The sequence below is a fragment of the Artibeus jamaicensis genome, unplaced genomic scaffold (genome assembly GCF_021234435.1).
Source record: "Artibeus jamaicensis isolate MK-2021 breed Jamaican fruit bat unplaced genomic scaffold, CSHL_Jam_final scaffold_537, whole genome shotgun sequence".
Taxonomy (NCBI): Eukaryota; Metazoa; Chordata; class Mammalia; order Chiroptera; family Phyllostomidae; genus Artibeus; species Artibeus jamaicensis.
The window spans coordinates 18,143,936-18,159,575 of NW_026522047.1; the positions used below are offsets into that span (position 1 = coordinate 18,143,936).

At 42.2% G+C, this 15,640-nt stretch overlaps 1 protein-coding gene and 1 non-coding gene across 2 annotated transcripts in view; one reads left to right on the forward strand and one right to left on the reverse strand.

The window, feature by feature from the left end:
- Positions 1 to 15,466, reverse strand: part of TTC29 (tetratricopeptide repeat domain 29) — a 592,695-nt gene extending 577,229 nt beyond the window's left edge. The window contains exons 1-4 of the mRNA XM_037162386.2: positions 15,342 to 15,466; positions 8,090 to 8,145; positions 2,701 to 2,803; positions 295 to 405 (exon numbers count right to left, since the gene is read on the reverse strand). The gene's annotated coding sequence lies outside the window, so the exon portion shown is untranslated. The remainder of the gene's footprint in view (positions 1 to 294; positions 406 to 2,700; positions 2,804 to 8,089; positions 8,146 to 15,341) is intronic.
- On the forward strand, positions 9,331 to 9,450 carry LOC119061747 (small nucleolar RNA SNORA61). Its single transcript, XR_005084847.2, has one exon. It is a non-coding gene; the product is annotated as a small nucleolar RNA SNORA61 (small nucleolar RNA).
- Positions 15,467 to 15,640: the final 174 nt, after the last annotated feature.

Sequence of the window (15,640 nt, forward strand, 5' to 3'; positions counted from 1 at the left end):
CCGTGAACAGCTAAGCCCATATGACAAGTGCAGCCCTAGCCAACACCTTGATGTCAGCCCGGTGAATACCTGCACAGACAATCCAGCCATCTGACCTGTCAGAACTGTGAGATGATCAGTTTGGGTGGCTGTAATCCACTCCTCCTAGTTATTGGTTACCCAGCAACAGAAAATGGATACGGGTCAGATGCAATGACTTGTCCCTCGCTTTGGAAGGGATATCTTGGCATGTTCTAAATGACTGGGACCTCAAAAAATGAAGACATATGAGCAGATTCCAATGAAGGCGGGTACCTGGAATGCCTGGGTTGTGTTGAATCTTCGTTGCCAAGAGAAACAGCTCTTCTAACTCTGCTGTTTCATCTTAGCTGTGTCTTCCTTTGCCTGCAGGACTTTCCTGGTTTGCTGTAAAGAAAGGTATCCAAAGGTTTAGAGAGACTGGACCTTAAGCTCCAGCTCAAACACAAAGACAACAAATATCCTTACAGAGACTATTAAACAGTCTACATTTGCATAAGGTTATTTGACCACATTTGCATAAGGTCAAATCTCTGTAACAAATGTGTGTGTGTATTCCAGAGTTTCTGCTTTTCTGGCTGAGCCCATGGAGATGAAGGAAAGGTCACTGTCACTAATACCACGTTCAAGACCCTGAAACCCTTCTGTGTTCCAGACCCTGGTGCCCTCATAATGTAGTGTTCCTCAAGTTGTTTTTATCTACCGCTCTGAGAGAGGCAGAAGTCAAACATGTTTACCTCAACCTGGTTCACGACAGATAGGGCATATAAGGCAGTGACAATGAAATTCCCTTTAGTGATCATCAACCCATTCTGTATAAAAAAAGAATGATGGAATGATGTGAGCCCTAGCTGGTATAGCTCAGTGGATTGAGCACAGGCTGTGAACCCAAGGGCCACTGGTTCAATTCCCAGTCAGGGCACATGTCTGGGTTATGGGCCAGGTCCCCAGCAGGGGATGCATGAGAGGCAACCACACACTGATGTTTCTCTCCCTCTCTTTCTCTCTCCTTTCCCCTCTGTCTAAAAATAAACAAAATCTTTTTTTAAAAAAAGGATGTGAGAAATTTATCATTTTTCTGCTCCAAAAACGTACTTTTTAAAAAGTCTTTTTAAGGAATGCAAAAGACCTAGAAAAAATTATTGATACCATTTAGATTTGTATGCAAGTGAAAGAAACACAAACTAGCTGCTTGAGAGAAGCAGAACACTAGAGTATTATGGGAACAAGAGATTTATTACAAGACTCAGACCTCACACAAATGTGGGAGCAGCCGAGGAAGTGGAGGGGGTGCATGAGTGAATCACTGACCAGGTCTTCTAAATGCACTGGCGTGAGCGGTTGAGTTGGAGCTTGTGGGGGAACCTGGGAGGCAACTCTACCCAGTGCTTCAGTGGGACTGTGAAGGGGGAGCTCACAGACAGATGTCTGGGAAGATGTTCCTTCTGTGCAGCTACCTCCTCTGTGGGCCTGCAGCCAAGCACCCAGACAGAAGGGAGGAAGAGGCCGAGTCTGCTCTGAATGAGCAGGAACAGCTGCCCGTGGGGCAAGGAGCAGGATGCTGTGGAGGAGAGCGAGAACCAAGTGGGCCCCACGGTACGTCTGTGTCTGCCTGGCCGGGGCGTCCCTTCGGGAATAGAAAACTTCCCCTCAGTGTCTTGGGAGCTCCTCTTTGGCCAGCTCCAACCCAGAACTGTGCATGGCGGATTTGGGGAAACATAATTCCCAGCTTAACCAAGATGTCACGGCATACCGCAGCATGCTAGCTAAGTAAAAGAAGTTTATTCTAAGGATCCTGGAGTTCCTCACAGAACTGAGGACAAGAATGGGATTAGGTCTCAGGAAGAGTCAGAAACAGGCACTCAAACACCCGCTTGGCTCCCTGCTGTCTTGCCTCTCCTGTTGCTCTCCACCCACCTGCTCCTTCATCTTCCTCTCCCAGACCAGCCTGCCGCAGTGTGGGAGACCTATGCTAACTGCTGACAACTCCCAGACTTTTTTCCCACAGCTTCCTCAGATGGGTTAATAGGAGACTCTCAGCTCCACTTCTTGGTGCCTAGTCCAAGAAATTCTGAGAAAGGATTCACTGGCCAGTGCACTGGGTCATGTTACAAAATGGCCACTCCTGCTGTACCATGTGCGTGGAAAGGAAGAAGCAGGTTTCAGGAGAGAGTAGAGAGTTTTGAGCAAAGTAGCTCATAGGTGTACACGATACGGGGAAGTACTTACATATAAGAGGCTCCATGGGTATATTGTCTCATTTAATGCTAAGTCAACCCATTTTATGGTGAGAAAATTGAGGGTCAATGAGATACCTTATTGAAGGTCCTAGAGCAGGGGGGTCAAACGCATGTTCACCGGGGGCCACATCAGCCTCATGGTTGCCTTCGAAGGGCCGACTGTAATTTTAGGACTGTGTAAACGTAACTGCTCCTTAATGAGGAGCAATGAGCTCTACATTCAGCCCTACCAGAAAGAAAGTGGAATAGCTTGGAAGTTCACTGTTTCTTTTCCTTCCAGGATTTCATTATCAACAACAATTAATATGTATTGAGCATGGTATTATAAAGCACTGTACCAAGCATAACAGAAATACATATGTAATATAATAAAAAAAAAAGATGGCAACGTTCCAATAAATTCTCCGAATAAGACACGAGAGAAGTTGCTCCCTTGCCATACCTTCAGAAGCTATCTCACACTGCTGGGAAACACATCTTCACTACTCTCTACTGTCAGGAATACTGAGGTCAAAACGCCAGACAGGCATGAGATGAGGTCCTACCTATTGAGAAAAAATAAAAGAACAAAATGATGGAATGGTAGCTAAGAGAGGTTCTAAGATTTCTAACTTTTTCTTGAAGAGTTGCAAGTTAAGATCAAAGAAATATTTTCCTTTACATCAGCAGTAAACTGAATCATGTGGCCTCCACAACAAATAATAGTATAAATATATAATACATAAGTGTAATACTTATAATAAATAATAGAAATGTTATAAATAGAAACACGTTTATATCAAGAGGCTTCCACAATAATTATTTAGCTCTATAACTCATCTTTGGGGAAAAATAAACCAAAACAAAAACCTGCTAGATCTAAAACTTTGTAACTGTACACACAGACACACACAACTCCCCAAATTTAAACTAATCTTAAGAAGCCACAGTTCCTTCTTAAAACTGAACTTCTTTAAGGCCTTGAATAAAGATGACAATGGCAGAGATAATGCAACACATGAAAATAGCTCATTATTAGAAATTCTAAGGATCGATTATAACTGGAAAGAAAACTGGGCCATCAACCTTCATTTTGATATTATATACTTTTGCAGAAAATTTTGCTATTCTTCAGTTTCAAAATGTGCTCTCACTTCGTCTTGGTTTGTCTTTCAAAAAACACGTCTTGCCGTTTTGAGCTCCCTGAGGGTAACTAGTACGGTCAGTTCAGTGTCGCTGTAAACTTCAGGTCCAGTTACTGTCACCCACTTATTCTTCCCAAAGATGCTGGCCACTTATTTCAGGGCACGTGTCCTACTATACTAGTTTTTAAAAATGCTGGTGACAGTGTAGTTGAAAATTCAAATGGAAAAAATTTGGAAGGGTCAGCTTCTTCCCTTCTGCTGATTTTAAAAAACTGATTCTTGAGAAGAATGTCTCTGTGCGGGATGAACGGTCTACAGCACCGATAATCCTATCATTGCCAGCTCCTTCGTAATCAGTGTAGATGGTCACACGGTTCCTTCAACCCGTAGTGATGGGAGTCAATTGTGAAGATGGCTGAAATAATTGGGGCACATCTGCAGCAGGCCAGCTCTGTGGTCACATGAAAATGAGGTCACACTCAAAAATCATAATGGATCATATTCTCTGTGGGTAAAATAGGAGCGATGACGAGGAGATATCAACCAGTTTCAGAAGGACACTAGCAAGTCAAAGATGTAAATCATTCATATTTATATAGGTGTGGAATAAAAATAAACAATACTACTTATACAAATTTAGGCAGATTTGTGTCTCAAAAATGTAATTTCCAGCTCATAATAAAAAAGCCAGTAATAAAAACACTGGAAGTAGGATTGGTTAAAGCTAAAGTATTGTTTTAATCCTTTGTTTTGTTATGCTGGATCAGATTTCTTCCGTTTGTCACTCCAACTCTATCCTCTGCCCGTCTCTGCTGTGTCTCGTGCCTCAGGAGGCTGATCTGTTAGAATCATACCAACGGGCTCCCCTGTCCTCTGACTTCCAGCTGGGTTTGGCCGATGGGCGGCAGAGTGGGAGCTCAGAGAAAGGGAGGAGAATGAGATGCAGCTGAGTCCATCGATGGCGCCGTCCCTCCACAAGGTCCATCAACGTAGAAGGTCTGTTCACCTGACCCACTCCACACAGCTTCTCTCCCTTCGTGTTCCACTGTCTGCGTCCTGCCTTTGCCCTGCCACTGCACCATGTCACGAGGTTTCCACAGGCATTGCCCAAACCTTTGTAAACGTCCCCTTCGAAACTATCGAGTCATCCCATTTGAGTGACCATGTGTGACTTTGATTGAATCATATGACCAGCTGATACTCTCACAGAACCATATGACCAGTAATCATTATTTAGAATTATTTGGCAATTAGGGTTAATTCAGAGCAATTGCTTGATAACAAAACGTGTGGCTGTTTCCCTTCACCTTGTGTGTGCCTTCCTTGGTAAGCCTGAGACAACATTCAGATCTGCTCCATCATGATGCCCAGGTGGCATGTCAGCCTGCATCCCAGCCTGGACAGGCTGTGGAGCTCATTCTTTTTCCCAGGACCCACCTAAAACTGGCAGCTTGGGACGGTGCAGTGTGAATCCAAAAGGTTTCATCATTTACTGTGCCTCTTCCTTTATGGTGACTGGTGCAAAGTACTACCATTTGCCTCTTTCTGTAGAAGGAATTTCCTACTATGCCTCAAATGAATGAACATCTTGAAACTTCACTACACTGGTAGAGCCCTGAACTATTACAGAGTGTGTCTCCCACTGCTGATACATGTGCTTTCTACTTTCTGCTCATTACATTGAATTAACAATATGATAATTGATATAAAGGACCAATGTGATGTTTTATAAAATATAACAAAGGTATACCTTTGTTTCTGCTATATAAATGTAAACTGCTTCTGATTTTGCCCACTGACTGGGATGGAAAATAATGCATTTCCCATGTCAGTAGCTGCATGTTGGGTGCCAGGTAATAACGCGTTCCAACAAATACACTGTATCTAAAACTATAGCTGCAACTCCCCGCACATTCTCTGTCGTTTTGCAATGACTGTCATTTTCTAAGGCCCTTCAGGCTTTTGCTTCGGTCACACAGAAACACTGCACACAGCTGGAGCAGGAACCACTAACCCCACTTCCCTCCGGGTGTTCATGGCAGTGGTCACTTCCACAGTCTCTCCAGGAGCACTGCTTACCACTCTCCGTGGGTGTTTGGCATGGAAGAGTTCCAGAACTCTAGATGGTTCTTCCTTTCATAAGGACTCTTGCTCCACAGGACAGGGAAGCAGAGGGCGCTCTACTACTTACCAAGTATATGTGCATGTATTCCCACCATATATTCCAGAACTGGACTAATGAACACAGGATGAGTCTGAAATCCCACTAGACCCACTGTTAGATGAATTGGGGCCAAGGCTTCATCCAACTCCTGACATCCATAAGCTCCCACTTTGGTGGGCTATCACCGTCTTTGGGGCCTCTGAGTATCTGTGTAAAATTACAGCCAGTATCTGAGCTCCCAAAGTTCTAGATATTTCTGTTCCCCCGCTGCACAGTCCCACGGGTAAGTAGCTTCAGGTCACTCTGTGGAACGCTTTGGAGGCTTCTCACTGCGTACATCTCTGGTTGGGCTGCAGGGTCTTTTTCAGAGATGCTCGGCCTCCACTTCTGTTGAAGGGCTTTAGGTCTACCTGCTGGCTGAGTTCTGGAAACCTGGCAAGAAGCCATGAATCCTAATAATAGTATCTGGTTAGCTTCTTCCCAGCTGACCTTACAGTATCCCTTCTACCTTGTAAAGCAGAGCCTCTCTAGGCTGCCCATTTATTTCAAACAGCCCTGTTATTACACCTTCTCTGACTCATTATTGTACCAACTGCACCTGAAGTTGCCTTTGTCACTTTGTAGGCTCAACTGCCTAGCCTCCAACCCTCTGGAATTCCACTTCCTCACTATAATCAGAAATGCAATTTTTGTAGAATTTCCCACTGTCTTCTCTGGCTATCTGAAAAGAGCCACCACAGAGATGCCTTCCTGCTCCTTTACATGGTGCTTGATAGAGAGAGTGGCCTCAGGCTACCCTGGACAGTCTATGCTGGACAACTTGTTCTGCCTTCCAAGTGTGCAGAGAATGCACTATCAGAGGAATCTAATCACTGTTTAAAACTTTAGACAGTAGGCAGTTTGAGAAACGTCATTTCTTGTTGGATGGCCACGTGTCTAGCTGAAGCTCTCCCACTGTGGCAGAAGCAAAGGGCAGATTTGGGAGGATCGCTTCCAGTCGGCTACACCCTGCTCTCCTTCCCCTGGTTCCTCCCCCTCAGCATGTGACCATGCTCATTGGTGGCCTTTCCTTCCTTCCACTTTTGGAGGAAAAAATAAAACTTTCCCTCATCTCAATATCCCTCCTTTACTATTTCCCTCCCCTTATTCTGTATAGTTATATGAAATAATTGTCCTCAAATACTTATCAGTGGGTATAGGAAAGTCTCAGTTAACATAGGAAAGAAAGCTCTAGATATCAATATACAATGCACAACACTGACCACTTCAGAATTATTATAAGTTGAGGACCATTTGTTCTGTTTGCATCAGCTCCTTTTTTAACATCACCAGGTGTGGTAAGCAGAATGATGACCCCCAAAGATGTACATTTCGTAATTTCAGAATTTCTGAGTATGTTACCTTGCATGGCAAAAATGGATTTTGCAGATGTGATTAAGAACCTTGAATTGAGATTATTTTGGATTTCTTGGGTGGTCCCAATCTAATCACGTGGGTCCTTAAATGTGTATGATGAAGCCCTGGCCATGTGGCTCAGTTGGTTGGAGCATCATCCCATACACCAAAGACTGAGGTTCAATCCGCCCCAGTTGGGGCATGTACAGGAGGCAACCGATCAATGTTTCTCACATCGATGTTTCTCTCTCTCTTATCTCTTTCTCTCTCCCCCACCACCCCCTTCCCTCTCCCTTCCTCTTTCTCTCTAAAGTCAATAAACTTATCCTTGGGTGTAGATTTTTAAAAACTATGATGAAAATAAAAAAGGGTATTCTTGATAGGGACTCAACTCCCTGCTGCTGGCTTTGAAGGTGAAGACAGACCACGGAGCAGGAATGTGGACACCCTCCAGAAGCCGTGGCCAGCTCTCAGCTGAGGGCCAGCAGGGACAGGGCCCTTACTGCTACAATGTCAAGAAACTAATCCTGCCAGTGGCTTGAAGGAGCAAGGAAAGAGATCCTCCCTGGAGCCTTCAGAAAGGAACGCTGCCCTGCCAACTCCCAGGTTTGAGATCATTGAGGTCAATGTCAGACTTGCCCTCCAGAAATGTTAACATAATAAAATACATTAGTTAGGCCACTAAGTCGTGATCATTTGATATGGCAGCAACAGAAGTTACATCAGGCAAGGTATGTTTTTCACTTGTCTTCCCTCCTGGGGACACTGATCAGAGGAGCCAGGATTCCTCAGAACAGGGGAAGTGGAAAACACTCAGGCAGAGGACAATTGCTTGGCTTACGTTCTGCTTTAGAGAGGGCTCCGGGGAGCGCATAGGCAGGAAGGAAAAAACCAAGACCCTGCTCTCCCCTCGTTTTCCTCTCCTTTCCCAAATGAGAAAACTGGAAAACACAAATTACAGGATTTGCATTATAGGAGCAAAAAAAAAAAAGACTAGTTCTGCCTTGGATAATAAGGATGATACATAAACAGCAGCACTGGTCACACTGGTCAAGCCCGGTGGACCCCATTCCAAACTACGCATGTGCAGCACACTCACTCCACAGTGCCGGAGAGCAGGGAATTGCCATCCCGCCCCCACGTCCTACCTGTGTAAAGCCTTACAGGACATGTGCTCCGTAGTTTACACAAGGCAGCTGACAGCCTGAGAAAAGGAAGAGGTAAAACTCAAGTTCCACAGAGAACTCTCCACACTGGAATAAAATCCTCCATGAATTCTCCCAGCCTCATGTAAATCAAAGCCTTCTTTCCAAGGGGATCACCAGAGTCTAGCATCAAATGTACCAATGACATTTTGATCCTCATTTAAATCCTAAGACAATATGTCTCAGTAAAAAAAAAAAGTTCTGTTTTTATGATGCACAGAATCTTCTTCCTAACCAAAAATACCTTCTTTTCAAAGTCTCCTGAATTATGTAGTTTTGAATCTGTGATTTGAAGTAAGTACCCATCAGTAAATAAGTGGATCAAAAAACTGCGGTACATTTAGACAATGGAATACTACGCAGCAGAAAAAAGGAGCTCCTACCCTTTGTGATAGCAAGGATGGATCATGATAGCATGGATGGATCTCGAGAGCATTATGCCAAATGAAATAAGCCAGGCGATGAAAGACAAATACCATATGGTCTCACTTATAAGTGGAACTTAATTAACAAAACAAACAAGCGAAATAGAACCAGAGACGTTGAAATAAAGAACAACTGACAGTAACCAGAGGGGAGGGAGCAGAAGGATAATGGAGGGGAAAATGGGAAAGGGACGTCAAGGAACAAGTGTAAAGGACCCACGGACAAAGCCAGGGAGGGGTAGGCTCGAGGGTGGGAGGCAGGGATGGGTGGGGCAGGGGGGAGTTGTGAGGGGAAAATGGAGACAACTGTACTTGAACAACAATAAAAAAATAAAAATGAAGTTATCAGGGCTTTTCACATTCCTTTTAACCTGTAATTTATATTCTACAAGTATCACTTAAATCAGCCTGAAAATAAATTATGAGTGGAGATAGGGGAGAAAATCCCCACCAGATAGAGCTACTGGAAAGGTCATCTACTGAGGAATAACTTATTGAAAGGGTAATTTATTATTTACTATGTAAGTTATTCACACCGTTCACAGTGCTCCTCACCTGAGTAAGGAAGCATAGCAGGTGCTATCGAGGATTATCAGGTGGCTTACGATGCTTTATCGCCTTTCTTGGGAGGAAACTAGAGAGCCTCATGTCATTCATCCAGTAATTTGAGAAACGCACCTTTGGAGGTGCGGCAACTCTCCTATTTAGTTAAACATTTAGTTTAGTAGTTTAAACAAAGAGCCTCTATAAAGAAAATCGACCCTCCGGTTCCCTTTCCCATTGGATCTGAACACCAGTCTTGGGGATTGTAAAAGGAGGGAAAGTAACACTGAAGCTGGCCTCACAGCTCTGTAGCATGTGGGCTAGTTTCAAACAAGGTAAAAGAGAGAAAGAAAAAGAACATTGAATGGGCAAGTTAATATACTAAAGGAATAAATATACTATTTATTTACTATTTAATAGTAAATATACTATTTAAATATACTATATATAATTAATATACTAAAGGAATAAACCTGAGTGCAGAATGTGAAAATTAAATCTGTAAGGGAAGAGAGTCACCGGAAATTATTAGAAAAGTCCTGGAAATGTGGGGTGTAGCATTGGGTAGAATGAGCAAGGCCTAGGACAAAGTCAGGTCCATCTCGGAATCAGAAATGGAGACCCAAGGGTGACAATTCCCGTACTGTGCACTGAGGGCCACAGGGCACTGGTGTGGACTCACAGAGGCACCAGGAGCTGTTTTCAGTGTTTGACACACCATGAGATACTTTTCATCTTTGAGAGAATTTGTTAGACATTATGTCATGTGTATAGTCAGGTTGTTTGGGCCCAATTACTTAATAAATGAAACTATTTATTAAGAAAGCCTGAAAAAATTACTGAGATTCTAAGGGTGCCATAAAACAAGAAAGTCTGGGAATCTCTGTCGTAGGAACACGCTCAGGTTCACAGGACACAGCCTGCTTAGAGCGGAATCAGGACCAAAGTGGGCAAGACGGTGCCTCCGGCCGCTCCTCACCAGCCGCCTGTGCTGTGGCTGTTCCTCCCACTCCGCCCAGGCTCTGAAGGACTTTGGGGGCCTGTTACTCGGAGTTTCCCGTGAAGTCCCTTTAAAATCAGTGAATCTTACTTTTATATCAGAGAATCTTACTTTTACATACGATTTTTCAATGTTGGCTTAGAGAACAAACTACTAGAATTTCCCAAATATTTAGTGTGAGAAAGTCTACTAAACTGTGAGTACTTCCCTAGTGAAGAAATGAATAAACTTTATGATGAAACTCATTCAACAACTTCGTAAGAGCCCATTATAAAAGTTTTAAAATTTACTCCAGATTACTCCCATTGAGGGAGGAGGGAAACAATTAAATCTAAATCTAAAACTCAAATTAAATTGAAATTAATCTAAAATTCACTTAATTCTTTTGACTGGTTAGCAAAATCTCAGACCCCCAAGGCAATGTATTCCTTAAAAATAAAAACTTGGAGCATTTGAGATCTTCCTCCCTAGCATGTTGTCAATTTGGCTTTGGCTCAAATAAATTCTTATAAAAATAAAAATACACACCAAAAAAACAAAAAACCTGAGGCACTTGACCTAGGCTTAAATTTAGCTCTAGGCAAAAGAAAAATCACTTTAAGCAAGAAGCCTCTTTGAGATTAGATACAGAGTTTATAAAGAGACAAAAGACATTGTTTCAGTTACCTATTCACTGGGACAGGTGCATAACAAACCTCAAACTCAGTGAAGTAAAATAAATCATTTCATTATGCCCATAAATTTTTTTAAAAAAACTTTATTTTTTTCTGAGTTTTAGGTTTACAAAAAAGTTGAAAGGTATAAAGAATTCCCATATACCCAGGGCCCTTTACATGAGTTGTCTCCCCCTTTATCAGTATGTTCAACAGAATGGTACATTTTTTTTTACGATTTTATTATTTTTAGAGAGAGGGGAAGGGAGGGAGAAAGAGAAGGAGACAAACATCAGTGATGGTTGCCTCTCGTGTGCGCCCCCACTGGGGACCTGGCCTGCAACCCAGGCACGTGCCCTGACTGGGAATCTAACCAGGGACCCTTTGGTTTGCAGGCTGGCAGTCAATCCACAGAGCCACACCAGCCAGGGCACTCAGTACAGTTTTAGCAAGGATGAATCACACTAACACATCAAAATCACCCAAAGTCCAGTTTACGTTAAGGCTCATTCCATGGGTTTGGACAAAAGTATAATGACATATATTCATCATTATAATATCAGAAATGCCCTAATACCAGAAATGCCCTGCCCTAAAAGTCCTGAGCTCTGTTTATCTTTCCCCCACTGCCATCTGGAAATCACTAATGCTGCATCTTCATAGTTTTGCCTTTTCCAGAATGTTATATAGTTGAAATTATACAGTATATATCCTTTTCAGAGTGGCTTTTTCACTTAGTAATATGCATTTAAGACCTCTAGCTAGGTCTTTTTATAGCTTGACAGCTCATTTCTTTTTTTCAGCAATGAACATATTCTATTGGATATTGTACCACTGTTTATTAATCATTTTCCTACTGAAGGACATCTTGGTTGCTTTCAAGTTCTGGCAATTACGTATAAAGTTGCCATAAATATTCATATACATGCTTTAGTGTGAAATAAGATTTTCAGCTCTTTTGGGTGAATGGTAAAGACTACAACTTCTGGACAGTATGATATGAGTATGTTCCATTTTATAAAAGATTCCACCAAACTGTCTTCCAAAGATGCTGTACTATCTTGCATTCCCACAAACAATGCACCAGAGTTCCTTTCGCTCAGCATCCTCACCAGCATTTGGTATCAGTGCTCTGGATGTTGGCCGTTCTAGTAAGTGTTTAATTATATGTCTTTGTTTTGATTTGCATATCCCTGATGTGGAACATCTTTTCATATGCTTATTCGACATCTGTATATCTTCTTTGGTGAGTTGAGTTTTAAGAGTTCTTTGTATATTTCAAACAAGTCTTTGATATAACTTTTGCAAATGTTGTCTCCCACTCTGTGTCTTGTCTTCTAATTTTCTTGAGTTCATGGAAGATTCTTCGGGTCAGGAATCAAGACAAGGCAGAGCAGGAATGGCTCACCTCACAAGTCCAGGGCCTCAGCTGGGAAGACTCCGAAGAGTGAAGGGTGAAGGGTGAAAGATTCAAAGGGCTGGGAGCGGGAGTCTGCTTCTCCACTCACATGACTGCACCTGGGCTGGCCCAAGCAGAGGTCCAAACTCAGTGGTGACTGTCAATCAGAGTACCTTTAAGGGGTTCACTGTGTGTCTTGGGCTTTTCACAGCACATCAGCCTCAGGCAGTCAGACCTCTTACATGATGGCTCAAAGTTCCAAACACAAGTGTTCCAACAGACAAGGTGAAACTGCATGGCCTTTTATGATGTAGCCTCTGAAGTCACATGTGGTGATTCTGATTATTTTCACTATATTCTATTGGACAAATCAGTCACAAGCCCATGCAGATTTAAGGATAGAGTCTATCTTTTTATGGGTATTTTTAATTTTATTTATTTATAAAATTATTTAGAGAAAGGGGAAGGGAGGGAGAAAGAGTGGGAGAGAAACATCAATGTGTGGTTGCCTCTTGCACACCCCCTACTGGAGACCTGCCAGCAACTCAGGCATGTGTCCTGACTTGGAATCGAACTGGTGACCCTTTGGTTTGCAGGCTGGCACTCAATTTCCTGAGCCACACCAGTCAGCACTTTTTATGGACATTTTAAACCACCATGGACATATCTCTACAGAGATATGGAGATACATGCCAAGGGTTAACAGGCCCACCTACCAGAATCCCTCAAAGTAAATTTTTACTAACTTATTATTTTAAGTCAGACTAATTTGAACATACCTTCTAAGGATGACAAAATTCCATCTACCTATTTTCACGTGATACAGGGACAAAGAGAAACTTCATTTTATCTGTATGAATTTCATCAAGAATGTCTAATAGCTTCCTTTTGACCTCAGTACCATCTGCCAGTTACAACCATTTCTTATTTTCCAAACACTATCAAGCTGGATCCACCCTCAGGCTTCCAGCTGTCATATCAAGAAAGAATAGAGACCACCTAAAACAAGTAGATCAGATAGATTAGGATGGGGCAAGCAGTGTGGTTGCTGAATTCAGTGGCTATTCCCTACCTCAGTGATTACCAGACTTTAGGATTTCATAGGCCAAGAAAAAATTTGTAAATAAAAAATAAATAGGAGTCAATAAAGTCACCAACTCTTTATTCTTCAAAGTAAGGACATTTAGAAAACAACTATTCTATAATTATCATCACATAAGAGAACTGAAATGAATGATTTCAAAATAAAGCACAATCCTTAAGAGTAAGTTTGACTAAATGAAAAACTCACTATATTTTTTCTCATTTCACTGTTGATTGTCAGAAACTTCACCACAGAGGAACCCGGGTTCGCAAAGAGGTGTGAGAATAACTTGTGTGTCTGACATTTTGGTCTTGTCCCCCTCTTGCGTTACTCTGATAGTTCTAGAACTTTAGCTTGCTCCTAGGAACTCAGTCTAAAAAGACAGACAAGCAGCATCGTATAAGCACCGGTGGTCAAAATGAAGTTCCATTCCTTTGTGAGTTCTAAGCAGAATGAAAGCAATAAGGGCATTTCAGTGCACCTTTCCACATTTGCAGGAAGATGATGTCTTCTCCTGTCTTCAAGGAGCTAAGACAAAAGTGCAATGTTTGATCCATGCCCAACTGAAAGAATGATGCTCAGTTTGTGTGAGGACATAACAAAGGGCAGTAATTGGCAAAGTAGTCCCAGTACACAGAAAGAAATATGTCATCTACACTGAATAAGTGCAGCAGGAGAGAGTTAATGGTGCAACCGTTCGTGTGGGCATTCATCCCGTCAAGGTGGTTGTCATTGGACTAAGCTGGACAAGGACCAAAAAAAGATCCTTGAACGTAAAGGCAAATCTCAACTACTAGGAAAGGGAAAGGGCAAATACAAGGGAGAGCAATTGAGAAAATGCAGGAATAAAGTCATCTTACACACAACTTTCATTAAAAAGTTAAAATTATGTTAAAAAGACAAACAAGTAAAAGGTTCTAACATAACAGTGCAATAGAATACAGGTGGGAAAATTAAGGAAGGTTCCGCAAAATTGGCAAGAAAGGTCTACTCATGAGAAAGAATATAGGTGCAATGACTGTGGCTGAAAGTACAGAGGTAGTCCGAGTATGCAATATATCCAAGTAAGATTATACTGTGTACCTAAAAAGTGAGCAGTGGTTATACTTGGTTAGAGAAAGGGTTACTTTTCTTTTCTTCTATTTTCTGAAATTTAACAATGGAGTAATTTAATGTATTAATTTAATGATCAGGAAATTTTGTAAAAACAATTTCAATTTTGTAGGTTAGCTTAGGAAGAACCAACAAAAGGCCTATTGCCACTTTTTAAAAAGTTTGTATTACGAGACACCAGATTGGAACGCGCAGATGTTAGATCTAGAGGAGTGCAGAAATCAAACTCCAAACTTTGGCTAGGACAAATGACACCGGGGAGTTAGCATTTGTTCACTGCCTCTGTGCGGATCCTAGGTTGGGTGTACTCAATACAGCCAGGCTTCTTGCCCATAAATAAGGTCATTAGTCAGAATTTGTCAGGTGGCAGGTGCTCTCTGACCAGCTCTATCACTAGTTCAGAGAGTTCAGGCCAATTATTTAACCTCTTGAATCTGTTTTCTCTTATGTAACACATAAAACTCCTTACCCTTCCGAATTTTTGTGCAGACTAACCGATATAATGTAAAGAACTTAGTACATTTTCTGCCCCTCAGAAAATGACAATTATAACAAAGGACACGTTTATGTATTTAATTGAGAAACCTGTATTTGTTCCCTCTACTGGTTTACAAAAACCTTAAGAGCCCATTTACTATTTCTTATAGTTTTCGCTAAAAGCTTGAAGCACATAAAATCATTGTTAGTTGGAACGTCAACCTTTTGAAAAGTAAATTAGTGTGTTTTTATCACAAGTTTCAAATGCAGAAATTTGCAGTTTTTGCAGTATTTGCAGTTACTTCCAAAATTAAACTGTCTTTACAATGACCTTTCTGCAGGATCCGAAAACAAATATTCTAGCAACCGACGTAAACCTAGGTAGAGGTTTCCAATTTTTCTCTGTCTTCCTATGGTATCTGGGCCCCCTACCCACTTCCACAGAGAATCAGAGACCTTCACTGCATTAAAAGGTTCAGCTCTATCGTAACCGCCTCTTACCCAGGCTTTTTTAACGCTGGGATATAGGCAGCAGAAGAATGTAGTACGTATTCGTCCAGCGTTCTCAATTCTTACAGCTTCCAAATCCTTCCCACAGGCCACTGGGCCAAACGGCAGCGATTCTAGCAAATTCCATCCACTTTTTCGTCTTCCAAGTGTCTAACCTTTATACACCCCCTTACAGCCCCGCCCACCTCAAGTGACCAATCAGAGAGTGGGAAATGAACCGGATAAGGCGGGCCCAACCTGGCGTTGTCGACAAATCACCAACCTCAGCCAGCGGGGGGCGGAAGCGGAAG